At 44.5% G+C, this 24,012-nt stretch overlaps 18 non-coding genes across 18 annotated transcripts; all 18 read right to left on the reverse strand.

The window, feature by feature from the left end:
• Nucleotides 1-68: 68 nt before the first annotated feature.
• On the reverse strand, nt 69-259 carry LOC141219084 (U2 spliceosomal RNA). The gene has a single exon (XR_012287715.1). It is a non-coding gene; the product is annotated as a U2 spliceosomal RNA (small nuclear RNA).
• A 1,112-nt stretch (nt 260-1,371) lies between these two features.
• On the reverse strand, nt 1,372-1,571 carry LOC141219207 (U2 spliceosomal RNA). Its single transcript, XR_012287826.1, has one exon. It is a non-coding gene; the product is annotated as a U2 spliceosomal RNA (small nuclear RNA).
• Nucleotides 1,572-4,009: 2,438 nt separating this feature from the next.
• Nucleotides 4,010-4,200, reverse strand: LOC141219085 (U2 spliceosomal RNA). The gene has a single exon (XR_012287716.1). It is a non-coding gene; the product is annotated as a U2 spliceosomal RNA (small nuclear RNA).
• Nucleotides 4,201-5,312: 1,112 nt separating this feature from the next.
• On the reverse strand, nt 5,313-5,503 carry LOC141219086 (U2 spliceosomal RNA). The gene has a single exon (XR_012287717.1). It is a non-coding gene; the product is annotated as a U2 spliceosomal RNA (small nuclear RNA).
• A 1,115-nt stretch (nt 5,504-6,618) lies between these two features.
• Nucleotides 6,619-6,809, reverse strand: LOC141219087 (U2 spliceosomal RNA). Its single transcript, XR_012287718.1, has one exon. It is a non-coding gene; the product is annotated as a U2 spliceosomal RNA (small nuclear RNA).
• A 1,115-nt stretch (nt 6,810-7,924) lies between these two features.
• LOC141219089 (U2 spliceosomal RNA) lies at nt 7,925-8,115 on the reverse strand. The gene has a single exon (XR_012287720.1). It is a non-coding gene; the product is annotated as a U2 spliceosomal RNA (small nuclear RNA).
• A 1,115-nt stretch (nt 8,116-9,230) lies between these two features.
• LOC141219090 (U2 spliceosomal RNA) lies at nt 9,231-9,421 on the reverse strand. Its single transcript, XR_012287721.1, has one exon. It is a non-coding gene; the product is annotated as a U2 spliceosomal RNA (small nuclear RNA).
• Nucleotides 9,422-10,536: 1,115 nt separating this feature from the next.
• On the reverse strand, nt 10,537-10,727 carry LOC141219091 (U2 spliceosomal RNA). Its single transcript, XR_012287722.1, has one exon. It is a non-coding gene; the product is annotated as a U2 spliceosomal RNA (small nuclear RNA).
• Nucleotides 10,728-11,842: 1,115 nt separating this feature from the next.
• On the reverse strand, nt 11,843-12,033 carry LOC141219092 (U2 spliceosomal RNA). Its single transcript, XR_012287723.1, has one exon. It is a non-coding gene; the product is annotated as a U2 spliceosomal RNA (small nuclear RNA).
• A 1,115-nt stretch (nt 12,034-13,148) lies between these two features.
• On the reverse strand, nt 13,149-13,339 carry LOC141219093 (U2 spliceosomal RNA). Its single transcript, XR_012287724.1, has one exon. It is a non-coding gene; the product is annotated as a U2 spliceosomal RNA (small nuclear RNA).
• A 1,115-nt stretch (nt 13,340-14,454) lies between these two features.
• Nucleotides 14,455-14,645, reverse strand: LOC141219094 (U2 spliceosomal RNA). The gene has a single exon (XR_012287725.1). It is a non-coding gene; the product is annotated as a U2 spliceosomal RNA (small nuclear RNA).
• Nucleotides 14,646-15,760: 1,115 nt separating this feature from the next.
• Nucleotides 15,761-15,951, reverse strand: LOC141219095 (U2 spliceosomal RNA). Its single transcript, XR_012287726.1, has one exon. It is a non-coding gene; the product is annotated as a U2 spliceosomal RNA (small nuclear RNA).
• Nucleotides 15,952-17,066: 1,115 nt separating this feature from the next.
• LOC141219096 (U2 spliceosomal RNA) lies at nt 17,067-17,257 on the reverse strand. The gene has a single exon (XR_012287727.1). It is a non-coding gene; the product is annotated as a U2 spliceosomal RNA (small nuclear RNA).
• Nucleotides 17,258-18,369: 1,112 nt separating this feature from the next.
• Nucleotides 18,370-18,560, reverse strand: LOC141219097 (U2 spliceosomal RNA). Its single transcript, XR_012287728.1, has one exon. It is a non-coding gene; the product is annotated as a U2 spliceosomal RNA (small nuclear RNA).
• A 1,115-nt stretch (nt 18,561-19,675) lies between these two features.
• Nucleotides 19,676-19,866, reverse strand: LOC141219082 (U2 spliceosomal RNA). Its single transcript, XR_012287713.1, has one exon. It is a non-coding gene; the product is annotated as a U2 spliceosomal RNA (small nuclear RNA).
• A 1,115-nt stretch (nt 19,867-20,981) lies between these two features.
• Nucleotides 20,982-21,172, reverse strand: LOC141219098 (U2 spliceosomal RNA). The gene has a single exon (XR_012287729.1). It is a non-coding gene; the product is annotated as a U2 spliceosomal RNA (small nuclear RNA).
• A 1,115-nt stretch (nt 21,173-22,287) lies between these two features.
• LOC141219140 (U2 spliceosomal RNA) lies at nt 22,288-22,478 on the reverse strand. Its single transcript, XR_012287770.1, has one exon. It is a non-coding gene; the product is annotated as a U2 spliceosomal RNA (small nuclear RNA).
• A 1,115-nt stretch (nt 22,479-23,593) lies between these two features.
• Nucleotides 23,594-23,784, reverse strand: LOC141218966 (U2 spliceosomal RNA). The gene has a single exon (XR_012287595.1). It is a non-coding gene; the product is annotated as a U2 spliceosomal RNA (small nuclear RNA).
• Nucleotides 23,785-24,012: the final 228 nt, after the last annotated feature.

Genomic DNA, 24,012 nt, shown 5'->3' on the forward strand with positions numbered 1-24,012 from the left:
GACAAACAAGCAAAATGAACAAAAAACATTGAATTCAATTCTTTCTGATTTTAGAAACTGCATTAAAGAAGGGGTGCACCGGTCCTGGAGATACTGCAATACCAGGTCAATGCGTGGAGTGGACAGAGCAAGCTCTTTTTCCATCTCCCTGTTCTAAAAATCCATTTAATATATGGTCCCCAGATAGGGGACGTATCAGATATTAAACTGATAAGAACAGATACTACACTTGATCTTAGCCAAAAGGCCGAGAAGCGATAACCAGAATTGGTTTCAAACTACGGAGCCACCCAAGGATCCTGAAAAGTCCATTTGTGGAGATGAGCTCCTGGACTCCCGTTAAGAAGACATGTTGTCAACCTCTAGATCCCTTACATGCCTGCACTTTTCGGCTTGCTGCTGCTGCAATCCACGCGTTTTAGATCTGCATAACTCCACCTCTTTAAACACAGCACCTTCACCCCCTGCTGTTCCCACCCGCCTCAACACCGTTGGAAGGGAGGAGAACCAATTAAGGCGGGGGGTGGGGTGGAACGAGCAGCTGTCTACCCTTAGCAGGAGGGCTCCTGATTACATACCTCTCCTGCTGCTGCTGCTGGCTGTCCAGCAGCAGACTGAAGGTGGCTGCTGCTGTGCACAGGTATATAAAGGCTCAGAGCCTATTATGACACGCGCAGCCAGCGTTCCATTGCCACATTCCATCTACTGCAGGCAGGATACCTGGCTGGCTGAATGTCGCTGAGAAGCTCACAGAGACCGCCATAAGCAACAGTTTAACAGAATGCCACAGACTAATCAACCAAACTTTTTGGGTTGGGTTCTCTTTTATAGTCTGCAGGCATTAAATGAAAGAAGTCAGTGTTCCAGCAGAAGGAGACAACGTTTCAGAAAAGGCATTGTAGCAAACCAAAAAAGAAATTTTAAGTGCAGCAGAGTAACCAGCGCACATACCTGTTAGCTCAGGTGAGTTTAAAAGGCTGCTGTTGATAACAAGGGCATTTGCTAAATAGATGGTGTGTGTGCAACAATATACTGAAAGGTCAATTATATTGTGCAGCTTATCTCACCACCTGTAGTTATTTAGGTGAAAGCTCCAAAATGCTTGCCTAATATGTCTGTTTATCCAAAAGGAAGTAAAAAGGGAGAGCTAGAAAGATAGCATTGCATCACATTACATGGCAATGCAATGCACAGTTGCTGAAGTTGAACCAAAATGAGCTTGTAATCTGGCTTCTGCAACTTTGAACATGAAAAATCCAATGAGGAGAAGAAAAGCAAAGCCAAAGAGTCCATCCCCAAATCCGACAAACAAGCAAAATGAACAAAAAACATTGAATTCAATTCTTTCTGATTTTAGAAACTGCATTAAAGAAGGGGTGCACCGGTCCTGGAGATACTGCAATACCAGGTCAATGCGTGGAGTGGACAGAGCAAGCTCTTTTTCCATCTCCCTGTTCTAAAAATCCATTTAATATATGGTCCCCAGATAGGGGACGTATCAGATATTAAACTGATAAGAACAGATTTTTTTTTTTTTTTTTTTTTTTTTTTTCCAAACACTCAGAAATTAAGTTTTATAATCTTAAATCATATATCACTAAACTCAAGATTTTAGTTCCATCATCGTGTTTAGATATTATATTTATATTTTTTCATTTGAATTAATATATATAAAGTTAAACATAACAATTCCTTTACAGTTTCAACAGTTTCCAAACAAATCACAACTGACATTACTTCACCCGGTTTCCCAAACTAAATATCCCCTTTTTCCCTTTTACTTTCCTCCCAACAAAACCCCTTAACTTCTTTTCTTCCTCCTCATGCTCTAACCGCATCTGTTCCCAATCATACTCTTCCTCATCATCTCTGAAAGTCACCACCTTCTCCAAAACTTTACCCTTTTCCTCTTTTACTTCTTTCTTTTCACCAGATACTTTCCTTGATCCACAATTTTCCTGTACCGTTACCTTTTTCTTCACCTTTAAACTTTCAACTTCTTTTCCCTGCTTATTCTCCTCTATAATTATCGCATCAACTTCCTTCTTCATTTTATCACCAATATCTTCCTTTTGTCCTCCAAAGTTCTTTTCAAAAGTTCCTTTGCTGCTTTCCATGTAACAATACCCAGAACTCCCGTTTACCATAATCCTCCCATTATGCAAATTTTCTTCTCCTGTTGTCCACACCAAAAAACGTCTCTTTCCGTTCCAAATACCAACTTTGTTCCTGTATAATTTCTGAAACTTTACCATCTTACATTTAGATTCCAAAAAAACCATTATCTCCTCTATTTCCACAAACGGATTGTCCATGTAAATTATCACACTCTTCGGTTTCCCCATGAATGATGCACTTACTCCAATTTTCCCAGAATCCTCTTCACTCCAGCATTTGAAAAAATGAATGCACTTTTCCTCAGAAACTAGAGTCACATCACAAACTTTACCTTGCTTTATTTCTTGCATACAGTAGATATCCTTCTCCAAAACTTCATGTTTCCTCAAAATTTCCAGAATCCATTTTTCTTCCAAAAAAGTTTCTTCCGTCTCCCGTTTCACAAAAAAACGTAAGCATCTCTTCTTTTTCCAAAACTCCATCTCAACAATCCGTTTTCCTTCCGTTTTTCCTTTTAATCCTCCAAATGTTGCCACCACAGCTATGTGTGGCGACAGTTGCCCCCCACAGCTATGTGTGGTGACAAGGTGATCGCCTCTCGTTGCCCAGGGACTAATCCGACTCCCTAATAGCAGCAGGGGGGTTTAGCTCCACCGATGAGTGTAGCGATCCCCCCAGGCCAAGGAGCCGGGTACCCCAAGCACCTCCCAGTCAAGACCAAGGCAGCAACCGCTAGATCACTGCACTTGATCTTAGCCAAAAGGCCGAGAAGCGATAACCAGAATTGGTTTCAAACTACGGAGCCACCCAAGGATCCTGAAAAGTCCATTTGTGGAGATGAGCTCCTGGACTCCCGTTAAGAAGACATGTTGTCAACCTCTAGATCCCTTACATGCCTGCACTTTTCGGCTTGCTGCTGCTGCAATCCACGCGTTTTAGATCTGCATAACTCCACCTCTTTAAACACAGCACCTTCACCCCCTGCTGTTCCCACCCGCCTCAACACCGTTGGAAGGGAGGAGAACCAATTAAGGCGGGGGGTGGGGTGGAACGAGCAGCTGTTTACCCTTAGCAGGAGGGCTCCTGATTACATACCTCTCCTGCTGCTGCTGCTGCTGGCTGTCCAGCAGCAGACTGAAGGTGGCTGCTGCTGTGCACAGGTATATAAAGGCTCAGAGCCTATTATGACACGCGCAGCCAGCGTTCCATTGCCACATTCCATCTACTGCAGGCAGGATACCTGGCTGGCTGAATGTCGCTGAGAAGCTCACAGAGACCGCCATAAGCAACAGTTTAACAGAATGCCACAGACTAATCAACCAAACTTTTTGGGTTGGGTTCTCTTTTATAGTCTGCAGGCATTAAATGAAAGAAGTCAGTGTTCCAGCAGAAGGAGACAACGTTTCAGAAAAGGCATTGTAGCAAACCAAAAAAGAAATTTTAAGCGCAGCAGAGTAACCAGCGCACATACCTGTTAGCTCAGGTGAGTTTAAAAGGCTGCTGTTGATAACAAGGGCATTTGCTAAATAGATGGTGTGTGTGCAACAATATACTGAAAGGTCAATTATATTGTGCAGCTTATCTCACCACCTGTAGTTATTTAGGTGAAAGCTCCAAAATGCTTGCCTAATATGTCTGTTTATCCAAAAGGAAGTAAAAAGGGAGAGCTAGAAAGATAGCATTGCATCACATTACATGGCAATGCAATGCACAGTTGCTGAAGTTGAACCAAAATGAGCTTGTAATCTGGCTTCTGCAACTTTGAACATGAAAAATCCAATGAGGAGAAGAAAAGCAAAGCCAAAGAGTCCATCCCCAAATCCGACAAACAAGCAAAATGAACAAAAAACATTGAATTCAATTCTTTCTGATTTTAGAAACTGCATTAAAGAAGGGGTGCACCGGTCCTGGAGATACTGCAATACCAGGTCAATGCGTGGAGTGGACAGAGCAAGCTCTTTTTCCATCTCCCTGTTCTAAAAATCCATTTAATATATGGTCCCCAGATAGGGGACGTATCAGATATTAAACTGATAAGAACAGATACTACACTTGATCTTAGCCAAAAGGCCGAGAAGCGATAACCAGAATTGGTTTCAAACTACGGAGCCACCCAAGGATCCTGAAAAGTCCATTTGTGGAGATGAGCTCCTGGACTCCCGTTAAGAAGACATGTTGTCAACCTCTAGATCCCTTACATGCCTGCACTTTTCGGCTTGCTGCTGCTGCAATCCACGCGTTTTAGATCTGCATAACTCCACCTCTTTAAACACAGCACCTTCACCCCCTGCTGTTCCCACCCGCCTCAACACCGTTGGAAGGGAGGAGAACCAATTAAGGCGGGGGGTGGGGTGGAACGAGCAGCTGTCTACCCTTAGCAGGAGGGCTCCTGATTACATACCTCTCCTGCTGCTGCTGCTGGCTGTCCAGCAGCAGACTGAAGGTGGCTGCTGCTGTGCACAGGTATATAAAGGCTCAGAGCCTATTATGACACGCGCAGCCAGCGTTCCATTGCCACATTCCATCTACTGCAGGCAGGATACCTGGCTGGCTGAATGTCGCTGAGAAGCTCACAAAGACCGCCATAAGCAACAGTTTAACAGAATGCCACAGACTAATCAACCAAACTTTTTGGGTTGGGTTCTCTTTTATAGTCTGCAGGCATTAAATGAAAGAAGTCAGTGTTCCAGCAGAAGGAGACAACGTTTCAGAAAAGGCATTGTAGCAAACCAAAAAAGAAATTTTAAGCGCAGCAGAGTAAACAGCGCACATACCTGTTAGCTCAGGTGAGTTTAAAAGGCTGCTGTTGATAACAAGGGCATTTGCTAAATAGATGGTGTGTGTGCAACAATATACTGAAAGGTCAATTATATTGTGTAGCTTATCTCACCACCTGTAGTTATTTAGGTGAAAGCTCCAAAATGCTTGCCTAATATGTCTGTTTATCCAAAAGGAAGTAAAAAGGGAGAGCTAGAAAGATAGCATTGCATCACATTACATGGCAATGCAATGCACAGTTGCTGAAGTTGAACCAAAATGAGCTTGTAATCTGGCTTCTGCAACTTTGAACATGAAAAATCCAATGAGGAGAAGAAAAGCAAAGCCAAAGAGTCCATCCCCAAATCCGACAAACAAGCAAAATGAACAAAAAACATTGAATTCAATTCTTTCTGATTTTAGAAACTGCATTAAAGAAGGGGTGCACCGGTCCTGGAGATACTGCAATACCAGGTCAATGCGTGGAGTGGACAGAGCAAGCTCTTTTTCCATCTCCCTGTTCTAAAAATCCATTTAATATATGGTCCCCAGATAGGGGACGTATCAGATATTAAACTGATAAGAACAGATACTACACTTGATCTTAGCCAAAAGGCCGAGAAGCGATAACCAGAATTGGTTTCAAACTACGGAGCCACCCAAGGATCCTGAAAAGTCCATTTGTGGAGATGAGCTCCTGGACTCCCGTTAAGAAGACATGTTGTCAACCTCTAGATCCCTTACATGCCTGCACTTTTCGGCTTGCTGCTGCTGCTATCCACGCGTTTTAGATCTGCATAACTCCACCTCTTTAAACACAGCACCTTCACCCCCTGCTGTTCCCACCCGCCTCAACACCGTTGGAAGGGAGGAGAACCAATTAAGGCGGGGGGTGGGGTGGAACGAGCAGCTGTCTACCCTTAGCAGGAGGGCTCCTGATTACATACCTCTCCTGCTGCTGCTGCTGCTGGCTGTCCAGCAGCAGACTGAAGGTGGCTGCTGCTGTGCACAGGTATATAAAGGCTCAGAGCCTATTATGACACGCGCAGCCAGCGTTCCATTGCCACATTCCATCTACTGCAGGCAGGATACCTGGCTGGCTGAATGTCGCTGAGAAGCTCACAGAGACCGCCATAAGCAACAGTTTAACAGAATGCCACAGACTAATCAACCAAACTTTTTGGGTTGGGTTCTCTTTTATAGTCTGCAGGCATTAAATGAAAGAAGTCAGTGTTCCAGCAGAAGGAGACAACGTTTCAGAAAAGGCATTGTAGCAAACCAAAAAAGAAATTTTAAGCGCAGCAGAGTAACCAGCGCACATACCTGTTAGCTCAGGTGAGTTTAAAAGGCTGCTGTTGATAACAAGGGCATTTGCTAAATAGATGGTGTGTGTGCAACAATATACTGAAAGGTCAATTATATTGTGCAGCTTATCTCACCACCTGTAGTTATTTAGGTGAAAGCTCCAAAATGCTTGCCTAATATGTCTGTTTATCCAAAAGGAAGTAAAAAGGGAGAGCTAGAAAGATAGCATTGCATCACATTACATGGCAATGCAATGCACAGTTGCTGAAGTTGAACCAAAATGAGCTTGTAATCTGGCTTCTGCAACTTTGAACATGAAAAATCCAATGAGGAGAAGAAAAGCAAAGCCAAAGAGTCCATCCCCAAATCCGACAAACAAGCAAAATGAACAAAAAACATTGAATTCAATTCTTTCTGATTTTAGAAACTGCATTAAAGAAGGGGTGCACCGGTCCTGGAGATACTGCAATACCAGGTCAATGCGTGGAGTGGACAGAGCAAGCTCTTTTTCCATCTCCCTGTTCTAAAAATCCATTTAATATATGGTCCCCAGATAGGGGACGTATCAGATATTAAACTGATAAGAACAGATACTACACTTGATCTTAGCCAAAAGGCCGAGAAGCGATAACCAGAATTGGTTTCAAACTACGGAGCCACCCAAGGATCCTGAAAAGTCCATTTGTGGAGATGAGCTCCTGGACTCCCGTTAAGAAGACATGTTGTCAACCTCTAGATCCCTTACATGCCTGCACTTTTCGGCTTGCTGCTGCTGCAATCCACGCGTTTTAGATCTGCATAACTCCACCTCTTTAAACACAGCACCTTCACCCCCTGCTGTTCCCACCCGCCTCAACACCGTTGGAAGGGAGGAGAACCAATTAAGGCGGGGGGTGGGGTGGAACGAGCAGCTGTCTACCCTTAGCAGGAGGGCTCCTGATTACATACCTCTCCTGCTGCTGCTGCTGCTGGCTGTCCAGCAGCAGACTGAAGGTGGCTGCTGCTGTGCACAGGTATATAAAGGCTCAGAGCCTATTATGACACGCGCAGCCAGCGTTCCATTGCCACATTCCATCTACTGCAGGCAGGATACCTGGCTGGCTGAATGTCGCTGAGAAGCTCACAGAGACCGCCATAAGCAACAGTTTAACAGAATGCCACAGACTAATCAACCAAACTTTTTGGGTTGGGTTCTCTTTTATAGTCTGCAGGCATTAAATGAAAGAAGTCAGTGTTCCAGCAGAAGGAGACAACGTTTCAGAAAAGGCATTGTAGCAAACCAAAAAAGAAATTTTAAGCGCAGCAGAGTAACCAGCGCACATACCTGTTAGCTCAGGTGAGTTTAAAAGGCTGCTGTTGATAACAAGGGCATTTGCTAAATAGATGGTGTGTGTGCAACAATATACTGAAAGGTCAATTATATTGTGCAGCTTATCTCACCACCTGTAGTTATTTAGGTGAAAGCTCCAAAATGCTTGCCTAATATGTCTGTTTATCCAAAAGGAAGTAAAAAGGGAGAGCTAGAAAGATAGCATTGCATCACATTACATGGCAATGCAATGCACAGTTGCTGAAGTTGAACCAAAATGAGCTTGTAATCTGGCTTCTGCAACTTTGAACATGAAAAATCCAATGAGGAGAAGAAAAGCAAAGCCAAAGAGTCCATCCCCAAATCCGACAAACAAGCAAAATGAACAAAAAACATTGAATTCAATTCTTTCTGATTTTAGAAACTGCATTAAAGAAGGGGTGCACCGGTCCTGGAGATACTGCAATACCAGGTCAATGCGTGGAGTGGACAGAGCAAGCTCTTTTTCCATCTCCCTGTTCTAAAAATCCATTTAATATATGGTCCCCAGATAGGGGACGTATCAGATATTAAACTGATAAGAACAGATACTACACTTGATCTTAGCCAAAAGGCCGAGAAGCGATAACCAGAATTGGTTTCAAACTACGGAGCCACCCAAGGATCCTGAAAAGTCCATTTGTGGAGATGAGCTCCTGGACTCCCGTTAAGAAGACATGTTGTCAACCTCTAGATCCCTTACATGCCTGCACTTTTCGGCTTGCTGCTGCTGCAATCCACGCGTTTTAGATCTGCATAACTCCACCTCTTTAAACACAGCACCTTCACCCCCTGCTGTTCCCACCCGCCTCAACACCGTTGGAAGGGAGGAGAACCAATTAAGGCGGGGGGTGGGGTGGAACGAGCAGCTGTCTACCCTTAGCAGGAGGGCTCCTGATTACATACCTCTCCTGCTGCTGCTGCTGCTGGCTGTCCAGCAGCAGACTGAAGGTGGCTGCTGCTGTGCACAGGTATATAAAGGCTCAGAGCCTATTATGACACGCGCAGCCAGCGTTCCATTGCCACATTCCATCTACTGCAGGCAGGATACCTGGCTGGCTGAATGTCGCTGAGAAGCTCACAGAGACCGCCATAAGCAACAGTTTAACAGAATGCCACAGACTAATCAACCAAACTTTTTGGGTTGGGTTCTCTTTTATAGTCTGCAGGCATTAAATGAAAGAAGTCAGTGTTCCAGCAGAAGGAGACAACGTTTCAGAAAAGGCATTGTAGCAAACCAAAAAAGAAATTTTAAGCGCAGCAGAGTAACCAGCGCACATACCTGTTAGCTCAGGTGAGTTTAAAAGGCTGCTGTTGATAACAAGGGCATTTGCTAAATAGATGGTGTGTGTGCAATAATATACTGAAAGGTCAATTATATTGTGCAGCTTATCTCACCACCTGTAGTTATTTAGGTGAAAGCTCCAAAATGCTTGCCTAATATGTCTGTTTATCCAAAAGGAAGTAAAAAGGGAGAGCTAGAAAGATAGCATTGCATCACATTACATGGCAATGCAATGCACAGTTGCTGAAGTTGAACCAAAATGAGCTTGTAATCTGGCTTCTGCAACTTTGAACATGAAAAATCCAATGAGGAGAAGAAAAGCAAAGCCAAAGAGTCCATCCCCAAATCCGACAAACAAGCAAAATGAACAAAAAACATTGAATTCAATTCTTTCTGATTTTAGAAACTGCATTAAAGAAGGGGTGCACCGGTCCTGGAGATACTGCAATACCAGGTCAATGCGTGGAGTGGACAGAGCAAGCTCTTTTTCCATCTCCCTGTTCTAAAAATCCATTTAATATATGGTCCCCAGATAGGGGACGTATCAGATATTAAACTGATAAGAACAGATACTACACTTGATCTTAGCCAAAAGGCCGAGAAGCGATAACCAGAATTGGTTTCAAACTACGGAGCCACCCAAGGATCCTGAAAAGTCCATTTGTGGAGATGAGCTCCTGGACTCCCGTTAAGAAGACATGTTGTCAACCTCTAGATCCCTTACATGCCTGCACTTTTCGGCTTGCTGCTGCTGCAATCCACGCGTTTTAGATCTGCATAACTCCACCTCTTTAAACACAGCACCTTCACCCCCTGCTGTTCCCACCCGCCTCAACACCGTTGGAAGGGAGGAGAACCAATTAAGGCGGGGGGTGGGGTGGAACGAGCAGCTGTCTACCCTTAGCAGGAGGGCTCCTGATTACATACCTCTCCTGCTGCTGCTGCTGCTGGCTGTCCAGCAGCAGACTGAAGGTGGCTGCTGCTGTGCACAGGTATATAAAGGCTCAGAGCCTATTATGACACGCGCAGCCAGCGTTCCATTGCCACATTCCATCTACTGCAGGCAGGATACCTGGCTGGCTGAATGTCGCTGAGAAGCTCACAGAGACCGCCATAAGCAACAGTTTAACAGAATGCCACAGACTAATCAACCAAACTTTTTGGGTTGGGTTCTCTTTTATAGTCTGCAGGCATTAAATGAAAGAAGTCAGTGTTCCAGCAGAAGGAGACAACGTTTCAGAAAAGGCATTGTAGCAAACCAAAAAAGAAATTTTAAGCGCAGCAGAGTAACCAGCGCACATAGCTGTTAGCTCAGGTGAGTTTAAAAGGCTGCTGTTGATAACAAGGGCATTTGCTAAATAGATGGTGTGTGTGCAACAATATACTGAAAGGTCAATTATATTGTGCAGCTTATCTCACCACCTGTAGTTATTTAGGTGAAAGCTCCAAAATGCTTGCCTAATATGTCTGTTTATCCAAAAGGAAGTAAAAAGGGAGAGCTAGAAAGATAGCATTGCATCACATTACATGGCAATGCAATGCACAGTTGCTGAAGTTGAACCAAAATGAGCTTGTAATCTGGCTTCTGCAACTTTGAACATGAAAAATCCAATGAGGAGAAGAAAAGCAAAGCCAAAGAGTCCATCCCCAAATCCGACAAACAAGCAAAATGAACAAAAAACATTGAATTCAATTCTTTCTGATTTTAGAAACTGCATTAAAGAAGGGGTGCACCGGTCCTGGAGATACTGCAATACCAGGTCAATGCGTGGAGTGGACAGAGCAAGCTCTTTTTCCATCTCCCTGTTCTAAAAATCCATTTAATATATGGTCCCCAGATAGGGGACGTATCAGATATTAAACTGATAAGAACAGATACTACACTTGATCTTAGCCAAAAGGCCGAGAAGCGATAACCAGAATTGGTTTCAAACTACGGAGCCACCCAAGGATCCTGAAAAGTCCATTTGTGGAGATGAGCTCCTGGACTCCCGTTAAGAAGACATGTTGTCAACCTCTAGATCCCTTACATGCCTGCACTTTTCGGCTTGCTGCTGCTGCAATCCACGCGTTTTAGATCTGCATAACTCCACCTCTTTAAACACAGCACCTTCACCCCCTGCTGTTCCCACCCGCCTCAACACCGTTGGAAGGGAGGAGAACCAATTAAGGCGAGGGGTGGGGTGGAACGAGCAGCTGTCTACCCTTAGCAGGAGGGCTCCTGATTACATACCTCTCCTGCTGCTGCTGCTGCTGGCTGTCCAGCAGCAGACTGAAGGTGGCTGCTGCTGTGCACAGGTATATAAAGGCTCAGAGCCTATTATGACACGCGCAGCCAGCGTTCCATTGCCACATTCCATCTACTGCAGGCAGGATACCTGGCTGGCTGAATGTCGCTGAGAAGCTCACATAGACCGCCATAAGCAACAGTTTAACAGAATGCCACAGACTAATCAACCAAACTTTTTGGGTTGGGTTCTCTTTTATAGTCTGCAGGCATTAAATGAAAGAAGTCAGTGTTCCAGCAGAAGGAGACAACGTTTCAGAAAAGGCATTGTAGCAAACCAAAAAAGAAATTTTAAGCGCAGCAGAGTAACCAGCGCACATACCTGTTAGCTCAGGTGAGTTTAAAAGGCTGCTGTTGATAACAAGGGCATTTGCTAAATAGATGGTGTGTGTGCAACAATATACTGAAAGGTCAATTATATTGTGCAGCTTATCTCACCACCTGTAGTTATTTAGGTGAAAGCTCCAAAATGCTTGCCTAATATGTCTGTTTATCCAAAAGGAAGTAAAAAGGGAGAGCTAGAAAGATAGCATTGCATCACATTACATGGCAATGCAATGCACAGTTGCTGAAGTTGAACCAAAATGAGCTTGTAATCTGGCTTCTGCAACTTTGAACATGAAAAATCCAATGAGGAGAAGAAAAGCAAAGCCAAAGAGTCCATCCCCAAATCCGACAAACAAGCAAAATGAACAAAAAACATTGAATTCAATTCTTTCTGATTTTAGAAACTGCATTAAAGAAGGGGTGCACCGGTCCTGGAGATACTGCAATACCAGGTCAATGCGTGGAGTGGACAGAGCAAGCTCTTTTTCCATCTCCCTGTTCTAAAAATCCATTTAATATATGGTCCCCAGATAGGGGACGTATCAGATATTAAACTGATAAGAACAGATACTACACTTGATCTTAGCCAAAAGGCCGAGAAGCGATAACCAGAATTGGTTTCAAACTACGGAGCCACCCAAGGATCCTGAAAAGTCCATTTGTGGAGATGAGCTCCTGGACTCCCGTTAAGAAGACATGTTGTCAACCTCTAGATCCCTTACATGCCTGCACTTTTCGGCTTGCTGCTGCTGCAATCCACGCGTTTTAGATCTGCATAACTCCACCTCTTTAAACACAGCACCTTCACCCCCTGCTGTTCCCACCCGCCTCAACACCGTTGGAAGGGAGGAGAACCAATTAAGGCGGGGGGTGGGGTGGAACGAGCAGCTGTCTACCCTTAGCAGGAGGGCTCCTGATTACATACCTCTCCTGCTGCTGCTGCTGCTGGCTGTCCAGCAGCAGACTGAAGGTGGCTGCTGCTGTGCACAGGTATATAAAGGCTCAGAGCCTATTATGACACGCGCAGCCAGCGTTCCATTGCCACATTCCATCTACTGCAGGCAGGATACCTGGCTGGCTGAATGTCGCTGAGAAGCTCACAGAGACCGCCATAAGCAACAGTTTAACAGAATGCCACAGACTAATCAACCAAACTTTTTGGGTTGGGTTCTCTTTTATAGTCTGCAGGCATTAAATGAAAGAAGTCAGTGTTCCAGCAGAAGGAGACAACGTTTCAGAAAAGGCATTGTAGCAAACCAAAAAAGAAATTTTAAGCGCAGCAGAGAAACCAGCGCACATACCTGTTAGCTCAGGTGAGTTTAAAAGGCTGCTGTTGATAACAAGGGCATTTGCTAAATAGATGGTGTGTGTGCAACAATATACTGAAAGGTCAATTATATTGTGCAGCTTATCTCACCACCTGTAGTTATTTAGGTGAAAGCTCCAAAATGCTTGCCTAATATGTCTGTTTATCCAAAAGGAAGTAAAAAGGGAGAGCTAGAAAGATAGCATTGCATCACATTACATGGCAATGCAATGCACAGTTGCTGAAGTTGAACCAAAATGAGCTTGTAATCTGGCTTCTGCAACTTTGAACATGAAAAATCCAATGAGGAGAAGAAAAGCAAAGCCAAAGAGTCCATCCCCAAATCCGACAAACAAGCAAAATGAACAAAAAACATTGAATTCAATTCTTTCTGATTTTAGAAACTGCATTAAAGAAGGGGTGCACCGGTCCTGGAGATACTGCAATACCAGGTCAATGCGTGGAGTGGACAGAGCAAGCTCTTTTTCCATCTCCCTGTTCTAAAAATCCATTTAATATATGGTCCCCAGATAGGGGACGTATCAGATATTAAACTGATAAGAACAGATACTACACTTGATCTTAGCCAAAAGGCCGAGAAGCGATAACCAGAATTGGTTTCAAACTACGGAGCCACCCAAGGATCCTGAAAAGTCCATTTGTGGAGATGAGCTCCTGGACTCCCGTTAAGAAGACATGTTGTCAACCTCTAGATCCCTTACATGCCTGCACTTTTCGGCTTGCTGCTGCTGCAATCCACGCGTTTTAGATCTGCATAACTCCACCTCTTTAAACACAGCACCTTCACCCCCTGCTGTTCCCACCCGCCTCAACACCGTTGGAAGGGAGGAGAACCAATTAAGGCGGGGGGTGGGGTGGAACGAGCAGCTGTCTACCCTTAGCAGGAGGGCTCCTGATTACATACCTCTCCTGCTGCTGCTGCTGCTGGCTGTCCAGCAGCAGACTGAAGGTGGCTGCTGCTGTGCACAGGTATATAAAGGCTCAGAGCCTATTATGACACGCGCAGCCAGCGTTCCATTGCCACATTCCATCTACTGCAGGCAGGATACCTGGCTGGCTGAATGTCGCTGAGAAGCTCACAGAGACCGCCATAAGCAACAGTTTAACAGAATGCCACAGACTAATCAACCAAACTTTTTGGGTTGGGTTCTCTTTTATAGTCTGCAGGCATTAAATGAAAGAAGTCAGTGTTCCAGCAGAAGGAGACAACGTTTCAGAAAAGGCATTGTAGCAAACCAAAAAAGAAATTTTAAGCGCAGCAGAGTAACCAGCGCACATACCTGTTAGCTCAGGTGAGTTTAAAAGGCTGCTGTTGATAACAAGGGCATTTGCTAAATAGATGGTGTGTGTGCAACAATATACTGAAAGGTCAATTATATTGTGCAGCTTATCTCACCACCTGTAGTTATTTAGGTGAAAGCTCCAAAATGCTTGCCTAATATGTCTGTTTATCCAAAAGGAAGTAAAAAGGGAGAGCTAGAAAGATAGCATTGCATCACATTACATGGCAATGCAATGCACAGTTGCTGAAGTTGAACCAAAATGAGCTTGTAATCTGGCTTCTGCAACTTTGAACATGAAAAATCCAATGAGGAGAAGAAAAGCAAAGCCAAAGAGTCCATCCCCAAATCCGACAAACAAGCAAAATGAACAAAAAACATTGAATTCAATTCTTTCTGATTTTAGAAACTGCATTAAAGAAGGGGTGCACCGGTCCTGGAGATACTGCAATACCAGGTCAATGCGTGGAGTGGACAGAGCAAGCTCTTTTTCCATCTCCCTGTTCTAAAAATCCATTTAATATATGGTCCCCAGATAGGGGACGTATCAGATATTAAACTGATAAGAACAGATACTACACTTGATCTTAGCCAAAAGGCCGAGAAGCGATAACCAGAATTGGTTTCAAACTACGGAGCCACCCAAGGATCCTGAAAAGTCCATTTGTGGAGATGAGCTCCTGGACTCCCGTTAAGAAGACATGTTGTCAACCTCTAGATCCCTTACATGCCTGCACTTTTCGGCTTGCTGCTGCTGCAATCCACGCGTTTTAGATCTCCATAACTCCACCTCTTTAAACACAGCACCTTCACCCCCTGCTGTTCCCACCCGCCTCAACACCGTTGGAAGGGAGGAGAACCAATTAAGGCGGGGGGTGGGGTGGAACGAGCAGCTGTCTACCCTTAGCAGGAGGGCTCCTGATTACATACCTCTCCTGCTGCTGCTGCTGCTGGCTGTCCAGCAGCAGACTGAAGGTGGCTGCTGCTGTGCACAGGTATATAAAGGCTCAGAGCCTATTATGACACGCGCAGCCAGCGTTCCATTGCCACATTCCATCTACTGCAGGCAGGATACCTGGCTGGCTGAATGTCGCTGAGAAGCTCACAGAGACCGCCATAAGCAACAGTTTAACAGAATGCCACAGACTAATCAACCAAACTTTTTGGGTTGGGTTCTCTTTTATAGTCTGCAGGCATTAAATGAAAGAAGTCAGTGTTCCAGCAGAAGGAGACAACGTTTCAGAAAAGGCATTGTAGCAAACCAAAAAAGAAATTTTAAGCGCAGCAGAGTAACCAGCGCACATACCTGTTAGCTCAGGTGAGTTTAAAAGGCTGCTGTTGATAACAAGGGCATTTACTAAATAGATGGTGTGTGTGCAACAATATACTGAAAGGTCAATTATATTGTGCAGCTTATCTCACCACCTGTAGTTATTTAGGTGAAAGCTCCAAAATGCTTGCCTAATATGTCTGTTTATCCAAAAGGAAGTAAAAAGGGAGAGCTAGAAAGATAGCATTGCATCACATTACATGGCAATGCAATGCACAGTTGCTGAAGTTGAACCAAAATGAGCTTGTAATCTGGCTTCTGCAACTTTGAACATGAAAAATCCAATGAGGAGAAGAAAAGCAAAGCCAAAGAGTCCATCCCCAAATCCGACAAACAAGCAAAATGAACAAAAAACATTGAATTCAATTCTTTCTGATTTTAGAAACTGCATTAAAGAAGGGGTGCACCGGTCCTGGAGATACTGCAATACCAGGTCAATGCGTGGAGTGGACAGAGCAAGCTCTTTTTCCATCTCCCTGTTCTAAAAATCCATTTAATATATGGTCCCCAGATAGGGGACGTATCAGATATTAAACTGATAAGAACAGATACTACACTTGATCTTAGCCAAAAGGCCGAGAAGCGATAACCAGAATTGGTTTCAAACTACGGAGCCACCCAAGGATCCTGAAAAGTCCATTTGTGGAGATGAGCTCCTGGACTCCCGTTAAGAAGACATGTTGTCAACCTCTAGATCCCTTACATGCCTGCACTTTTCGGCTTGCTGCTGCTGCAATCCACGCGTTTTAGATCTGCATAACTCCACCTCTTTAAACACAGCACCTTCACCCCCTGCTGTTCCCACCCGCCTCAACACCGTTGGAAGGGAGGAGAACCAATTAAGGCGGGGGGTGGGGTGGAACGAGCAGCTGTCTACCCTTAGCAGGAGGGCTCCTGATTACATACCTCTCCTGCTGCTGCTGCTGCTGGCTGTCCAGCAGCAGACTGAAGGTGGCTGCTGCTGTGCACAGGTATATAAAGGCTCAGAGCCTATTATGACACGCGCAGCCAGCGTTCCATTGCCACATTCCATCTACTGCAGGCAGGATACCTGGCTGGCTGAATGTCGCTGAGAAGCTCACAGAGACCGCCATAAGCAACAGTTTAACAGAATGCCACAGACTAATCAACCAAACTTTTTGGGTTGGGTTCTCTTTTATAGTCTGCAGGCATTAAATGAAAGAAGTCAGTGTTCCAGCAGAAGGAGACAACGTTTCAGAAAAGGCATTGTAGCAAACCAAAAAAGAAATTTTAAGCGCAGCAGAGTAACCAGCGCACATACCTGTTAGCTCAGGTGAGTTTAAAAGGCTGCTGTTGATAACAAGGGCATTTGCTAAATAGATGGTGTGTGTGCAACAATATACTGAAAGGTCAATTATATTGTGCAGCTTATCTCACCACCTGTAGTTATTTAGGTGAAAGCTCCAAAATGCTTGCCTAATATGTCTGTTTATCCAAAAGGAAGTAAAAAGGGAGAGCTAGAAAGATAGCATTGCATCACATTACATGGCAATGCAATGCACAGTTGCTGAAGTTGAACCAAAATGAGCTTGTAATCTGGCTTCTGCAACTTTGAACATGAAAAATCCAATGAGGAGAAGAAAAGCAAAGCCAAAGAGTCCATCCCCAAATCCGACAAACAAGCAAAATGAACAAAAAACATTGAATTCAATTCTTTCTGATTTTAGAAACTGCATTAAAGAAGGGGTGCACCGGTCCTGGAGATACTGCAATACCAGGTCAATGCGTGGAGTGGACAGAGCAAGCTCTTTTTCCATCTCCCTGTTCTAAAAATCCATTTAATATATGGTCCCCAGATAGGGGACGTATCAGATATTAAACTGATAAGAACAGATACTACACTTGATCTTAGCCAAAAGGCCGAGAAGCGATAACCAGAATTGGTTTCAAACTACGGAGCCACCCAAGGATCCTGAAAAGTCCATTTGTGGAGATGAGCTCCTGGACTCCCGTTAAGAAGACATGTTGTCAACCTCTAGATCCCTTACATGCCTGCACTTTTCGGCTTGCTGCTGCAATCCACGCGTTTTAGATCTGCATAACTCCACCTCTTTAAACACAGCACCTTCACCCCCTGCTGTTCCCACCCGCCTCAACACCGTTGGAAGGGAGGAGAACCAATTAAGGCGGGGGGTGGGGTGGAACGAGCAGCTGTCTACCCTTAGCAGGAGGGCTCCTGATTACATACCTCTCCTGCTGCTGCTGCTGCTGGCTGTCCAGCAGCAGACTGAAGGTGGCTGCTGCTGTGCACAGGTATATAAAGGCTCAGAGCCTATTATGACACGCGCAGCCAGCGTTCCATTGCCACATTCCATCTACTGCAGGCAGGATACCTGGCTGGCTGAATGTCGCTGAGAAGCTCACAGAGACCGCCATAAGCAACAGTTTAACAGAATGCCACAGACTAATCAACCAAACTTTTTGGGTTGGGTTCTCTTTTATAGTCTGCAGGCATTAAATGAAAGAAGTCAGTGTTCCAGCAGAAGGAGACAACGTTTCAGAAAAGGCATTGTAGCAAACCAAAAAAGAAATTTTAAGCGCAGCAGAGTAACCAGCGCACATACCTGTTAGCTCAGGTGAGTTTAAAAGGCTGCTGTTGATAACAAGGGCATTTGCTAAATAGATGGTGTTTGTGCAACAATATACTGAAAGGTCAATTATATTGTGCAGCTTATCTCACCACCTGTAGTTATTTAGGTGAAAGCTCCAAAATGCTTGCCTAATATGTCTGTTTATCCAAAAGGAAGTAAAAAGGGAGAGCTAGAAAGATAGCATTGCATCACATTACATGGCAATGCAATGCACAGTTGCTGAAGTTGAACCAAAATGAGCTTGTAATCTGGCTTCTGCAACTTTGAACATGAAAAATCCAATGAGGAGAAGAAAAGCAAAGCCAAAGAGTCCATCCCAAAATCCGACAAACAAGCAAAATGAACAAAAAACATTGAATTCAATTCTTTCTGATTTTAGAAACTGCATTAAAGAAGGGGTGCACCGGTCCTGGAGATACTGCAATACCAGGTCAATGCGTGGAGTGGACAGAGCAAGCTCTTTTTCCATCTCCCTGTTCTAAAAATCCATTTAATATATGGTCCCCAGATAGGGGACGTATCAGATATTAAACTGATAAGAACAGATACTACACTTGATCTTAGCCAAAAGGCCGAGAAGCGATAACCAGAATTGGTTTCAAACTACGGAGCCACCCAAGGATCCTGAAAAGTCCATTTGTGGAGATGAGCTCCTGGACTCCCGTTAAGAAGACATGTTGTCAACCTCTAGATCCCTTACATGCCTGCACTTTTCGGCTTGCTGCTGCTGCAATCCACGCGTTTTAGATCTGCATAACTCCACCTCTTTAAACACAGCACCTTCACCCCCTGCTGTTCCCACCCGCCTCAACACCGTTGGAAGGGAGGAGAACCAATTAAGGCGGGGGGTGGGGTGGAACGAGCAGCTGTCTACCCTTAGCAGGAGGGCTCCTGATTACATACCTCTCCTGCTGCTGCTGCTGCTGGCTGTCCAGCAGCAGACTGAAGGTGGCTGCTGCTGTGCACAGGTATATAAAGGCTCAGAGCCTATTATGACACGCGCAGCCAGCGTTCCATTGCCACATTCCATCTACTGCAGGCAGGATACCTGGCTGGCTGAATGTCGCTGAGAAGCTCACAGAGACCGCCATAAGCAACAGTTTAACAGAATGCCACAGACTAATCAACCAAACTTTTTGGGTTGGGTTCTCTTTTATAGTCTGCAGGCATTAAATGAAAGAAGTCAGTGTTCCAGCAGAAGGAGACAACGTTTCAGAAAAGGCATTGTAGCAAACCAAAAAAGAAATTTTAAGCGCAGCAGAGTAACCAGCGCACATACCTGTTAGCTCAGGTGAGTTTAAAAGGCTGCTGTTGATAACAAGGGCATTTGCTAAATAGATGGTGTGTGTGCAACAATATACTGAAAGGTCAATTATATTGTGCAGCTTATCTCACCACCTGTAGTTATTTAGGTGAAAGCTCCAAAATGCTTGCCTAATATGTCTGTTTATCCAAAAGGAAGTAAAAAGGGAGAGCTAGAAAGATAGCATTGCATCACATTACATGGCAATGCAATGCACAGTTGCTGAAGTTGAACCAAAATGAGCTTGTAATCTGGCTTCTGCAACTTTGAACATGAAAAATCCAATGAGGAGAAGAAAAGCAAAGCCAAAGAGTCCATCCCCAAATCCGACAAACAAGCAAAATGAACAAAAAACATTGAATTCAATTCTTTCTGATTTTAGAAACTGCATTAAAGAAGGGGTGCACCGGTCCTGGAGATACTGCAATACCAGGTCAATGCGTGGAGTGGACAGAGCAAGCTCTTTTTCCATCTCCCTGTTCTAAAAATTCATTTAATATATGGTCCCCAGATAGGGGACGTATCAGATATTAAACTGATAAGAACAGATACTACACTTGATCTTAGCCAAAAGGCCGAGAAGCGATAACCAGAATTGGTTTCAAACTACGGAGCCACCCAAGGATCCTGAAAAGTCCATTTGTGGAGATGAGCTCCTGGACTCCCGTTAAGAAGACATGTTGTCAACCTCTAGATCCCTTACATGCCTGCACTTTTCGGCTTGCTGCTGCTGCAATCCACGCGTTTTAGATCTGCATAACTCCACCTCTTTAAACACAGCACCTTCACCCCCTGCTGTTCCCACCCGCCTCAACACCGTTGGAAGGGAGGAGAACCAATTAAGGCGGGGGGTGGGGTGGAACGAGCAGCTGTCTACCCTTAGCAGGAGGGCTCCTGATTACATACCTCTCCTGCTGCTGCTGCTGCTGGCTGTCCAGCAGCAGACTGAAGGTGGCTGCTGCTGTGCACAGGTATATAAAGGCTCAGAGCCTATTATGACACGCGCAGCCAGCGTTCCATTGCCACATTCCATCTACTGCAGGCAGGATACCTGGCTGGCTGAATGTCGCTGAGAAGCTCACAGAGACCGCCATAAGCAACAGTTTAACAGAATGCCACAGACTAATCAACCAAACTTTTTGGGTTGGGTTCTCTTTTATAGTCTGCAGGCATTAAATGAAAGAAGTCAGTGTTCCAGCAGAAGGAGACAACGTTTCAGAAAAGGCATTGTAGCAAACCAAAAAAGAAATTTTAAGCGCAGCAGAGTAACCAGCGCACATACCTGTTAGCTCAGGTGAGTTTAAAAGGCTGCTGTTGATAACAAGGGCATTTGCTAAATAGATGGTGTGTGTGCAACAATATACTGAAAGGTCAATTATATTGTGCAGCTTATCTCACCACCTGTAGTTATTTAGGTGAAAGCTCCAAAATGCTTGCCTAATATGTCTGTTTATCCAAAAGGAAGTAAAAAGGGAGAGCTAGAAAGATAGCATTGCATCACATTACATGGCAATGCAATGCACAGTTGCTGAAGTTGAACCAAAATGAGCTTGTAATCTGGCTTCTGCAACTTTGAACATGAAAAATCCAATGAGGAGAAGAAAAGCAAAGCCAAAGAGTCCATCCCCAAATCCGACAAACAAGCAAAATGAACAAAAAACATTGAATTCAATTCTTTCTGATTTTAGAAACTGCATTAAAGAAGGGGTGCACCGGTCCTGGAGATACTGCAATACCAGGTCAATGCGTGGAGTGGACAGAGCAAGCTCTTTTTCCATCTCCCTGTTCTAAAAATCCATTTAATATATGGTCCCCAGATAGGGGACGTATCAGATATTAAACTGATAAGAACAGATACTACACTTGATCTTAGCCAAAAGGCCGAGAAGCGATAACCAGAATTGGTTTCAAACTACGGAGCCACCCAAGGATCCTGAAAAGTCCATTTGTGGAGATGAGCTCCTGGACTCCCGTTAAGAAGACATGTTGTCAACCTCTAGATCCCTTACATGCCTGCACTTTTCGGCTTGCTGCTGCTGCAATCCACGCGTTTTAGATCTGCATAACTCCACCTCTTTAAACACAGCACCTTCACCCCCTGCTGTTCCCACCCGCCTCAACACCGTTGGAAGGGAGGAGAACCAATTAAGGCGGGGGGTGGGGTGGAACGAGCAGCTGTCTACCCTTAGCAGGAGGGCTCCTGATTACATACCTCTCCTGCTGCTGCTGCTGCTGGCTGTCCAGCAGCAGACTGAAGGTGGCTGCTGCTGTGCACAGGTATATAAAGGCTCAGAGCCTATTATGACACGCGCAGCCAGCGTTCCATTGCCACATTCCATCTACTGCAGGCAGGATACCTGGCTGGCTGAATGTCGCTGAGAAGCTCACAGAGACCGCCATAAGCAACAGTTTAACAGAATGCCACAGACTAATCAACCAAACTTTTTGGGTTGGGTTCTCTTTTATAGTCTGCAGGCATTAAATGAAAGAAGTCAGTGTTCCAGCAGAAGGAGACAACGTTTCAGAAAAGGCATTGTAGCAAACCAAAAAAGAAATTTTAAGCGCAGCAGAGTAACCAGCGCACATACCTGTTAGCTCAGGTGAGTTTAAAAGGCTGCTGTTGATAACAAGGGCATTTGCTAAATAGATGGTGTGTGTGCAACAATATACTGAAAGGTCAATTATATTGTGCAGCTTATCTCACCACCTGTAGTTATTTAGGTGAAAGCTCCAAAATGCTTGCCTAATATGTCTGTTTATCCAAAAGGAAGTAAAAAGGGAGAGCTAGAAAGATAGCATTGCATCACATTACATGGCAATGCAATGCACAGTTGCTGAAGTTGAACCAAAATGAGCTTGTAATCTGGCTTCTGCAACTTTGAACATGAAAAATCCAATGAGGAGAAGAAAAGCAAAGCCAAAGAGTCCATCCCCAAATCCGACAAACAAGCAAAATGAACAAAAAACATTGAATTCAATTCTTTCTGATTTTAGAAACTGCATTAAAGAAGGGGTGCACCGGTCCTGGAGATACTGCAATACCAGGTCAATGCGTGGAGTGGACAGAGCAAGCTCTTTTTCCATCTCCCTGTACTAAAAATCCATTTAATATATGGTCCCCAGATAGGGGACGTATCAGATATTAAACTGATAAGAACAGATACTACACTTGATCTTAGCCAAAAGGCCGAGAAGCGATAACCAGAATTGGTTTCAAACTACGGAGCCACCCAAGGATCCTAAAAAGTCCATTTGTGGAGATGAGCTCCTGGACTCCCGTTAAGAAGACATGTTGTCAACCTCTAGATCCCTTACATGCCTGCACTTTTCGGCTTGCTGCTGCTGCAATCCACGCGTTTTAGATCTGCATAACTCCACCTCTTTAAACACAGCACCTTCACCCCCTGCTGTTCCCACCCGCCTCAACACCGTTGGAAGGGAGGAGAACCAATTAAGGCGGGGGGTGGGGTGGAACGAGCAGCTGTCTACCCTTAGCAGGAGGGCTCCTGATTACATACCTCTCCTGCTGCTGCTGCTGCTGGCTGTCCAGCAGCAGACTGAAGGTGGCTGCTGCTGTGCACAGGTATATAAAGGCTCAGAGCCTATTATGACACGCGCAGCCAGCGTTCCATTGCCACATTCCATCTACTGCAGGCAGGATACCTGGCTGGCTGAATGTCGCTGAGAAGCTCACAGAGACCGCCATAAGCAACAGTTTAACAGAATGCCACAGACTAATCAACCAAACTTTTTGGGTTGGGTTCTCTTTTATAGTCTGCAGGCATTAAATGAAAGAAGTCAGTGTTCCAGCAGAAGGAGACAACGTTTCAGAAAAGGCATTGTAGCAAACCAAAAAAGAAATTTTAAGCGCAGCAGAGTAACCAGCACACATACCTGTTAGCTCAGGTGAGTTTAAAAGGCTGCTGTTGATAACAAGGGCATTTGCTAAATAGATGGTGTGTGTGCAACAATATACTGAAAGGTCAATTATATTGTGCAGCTTATCTCACCACCTGTAGTTATTTAGGTGAAAGCTCCAAAATGCTTGCCTAATATGTCTGTTTATCCAAAAGGAAGTAAAAAGGGAGAGCTAGAAAGATAGCATTGCATCACATTACATGGCAATGCAATGCACAGTTGCTGAAGTTGAACCAAAATGAGCTTGTAATCTGGCTTCTGCAACTTTGAACATGAAAAATCCAATGAGGAGAAGAAAAGCAGAGCCAAAGAGTCCATCCCAAAATCCGACAAACAAGCAAAATGAACAAAAAACATTGAATTCAATTCTTTCTGATTTTAGAAACTGCATTAAAAAAGGGGTGCACCGTTCCTGGAGATACTGCAATACCAGGTCAATGCGTGGAGTGGACAGAGCAAGCTCTTTTTCCATCTCCCTGTTCTAAAAATCCATTTAATATATGGTCCCCAGATAGGGGACGTATCAGATATTAAACTGATAAGAACAGATACTACACTTGATCTTAGCCAAAAGGCCGAGAAGCGATAACCAGAATTGGTTTCAAACTACGGAGCCACCCAAGGATCCTAAAAAGTCCATTTGTGGAGATGAGCTCCTGGACTCCCGTTAAGAAGACATGTTGTCAACCTCTAGATCCCTTACATGCCTGCACTTTTCGGCTTGCTGCTGCTGCAATCCACGCGTTTTAGATCTGCATAACTCCACCTCTTTAAACACAGCACCTTCACCCCCTGCTGTTCCCACCCGCCTCAAC

This window comes from Phyllobates terribilis, unplaced genomic scaffold (genome assembly GCF_046119375.1).
Source record: "Phyllobates terribilis strain yellow unplaced genomic scaffold, ASM4611937v1 Scaffold_255__1_contigs__length_2797608, whole genome shotgun sequence".
NCBI lineage: Eukaryota > Metazoa > Chordata > Amphibia > Anura > Dendrobatidae > Phyllobates > Phyllobates terribilis.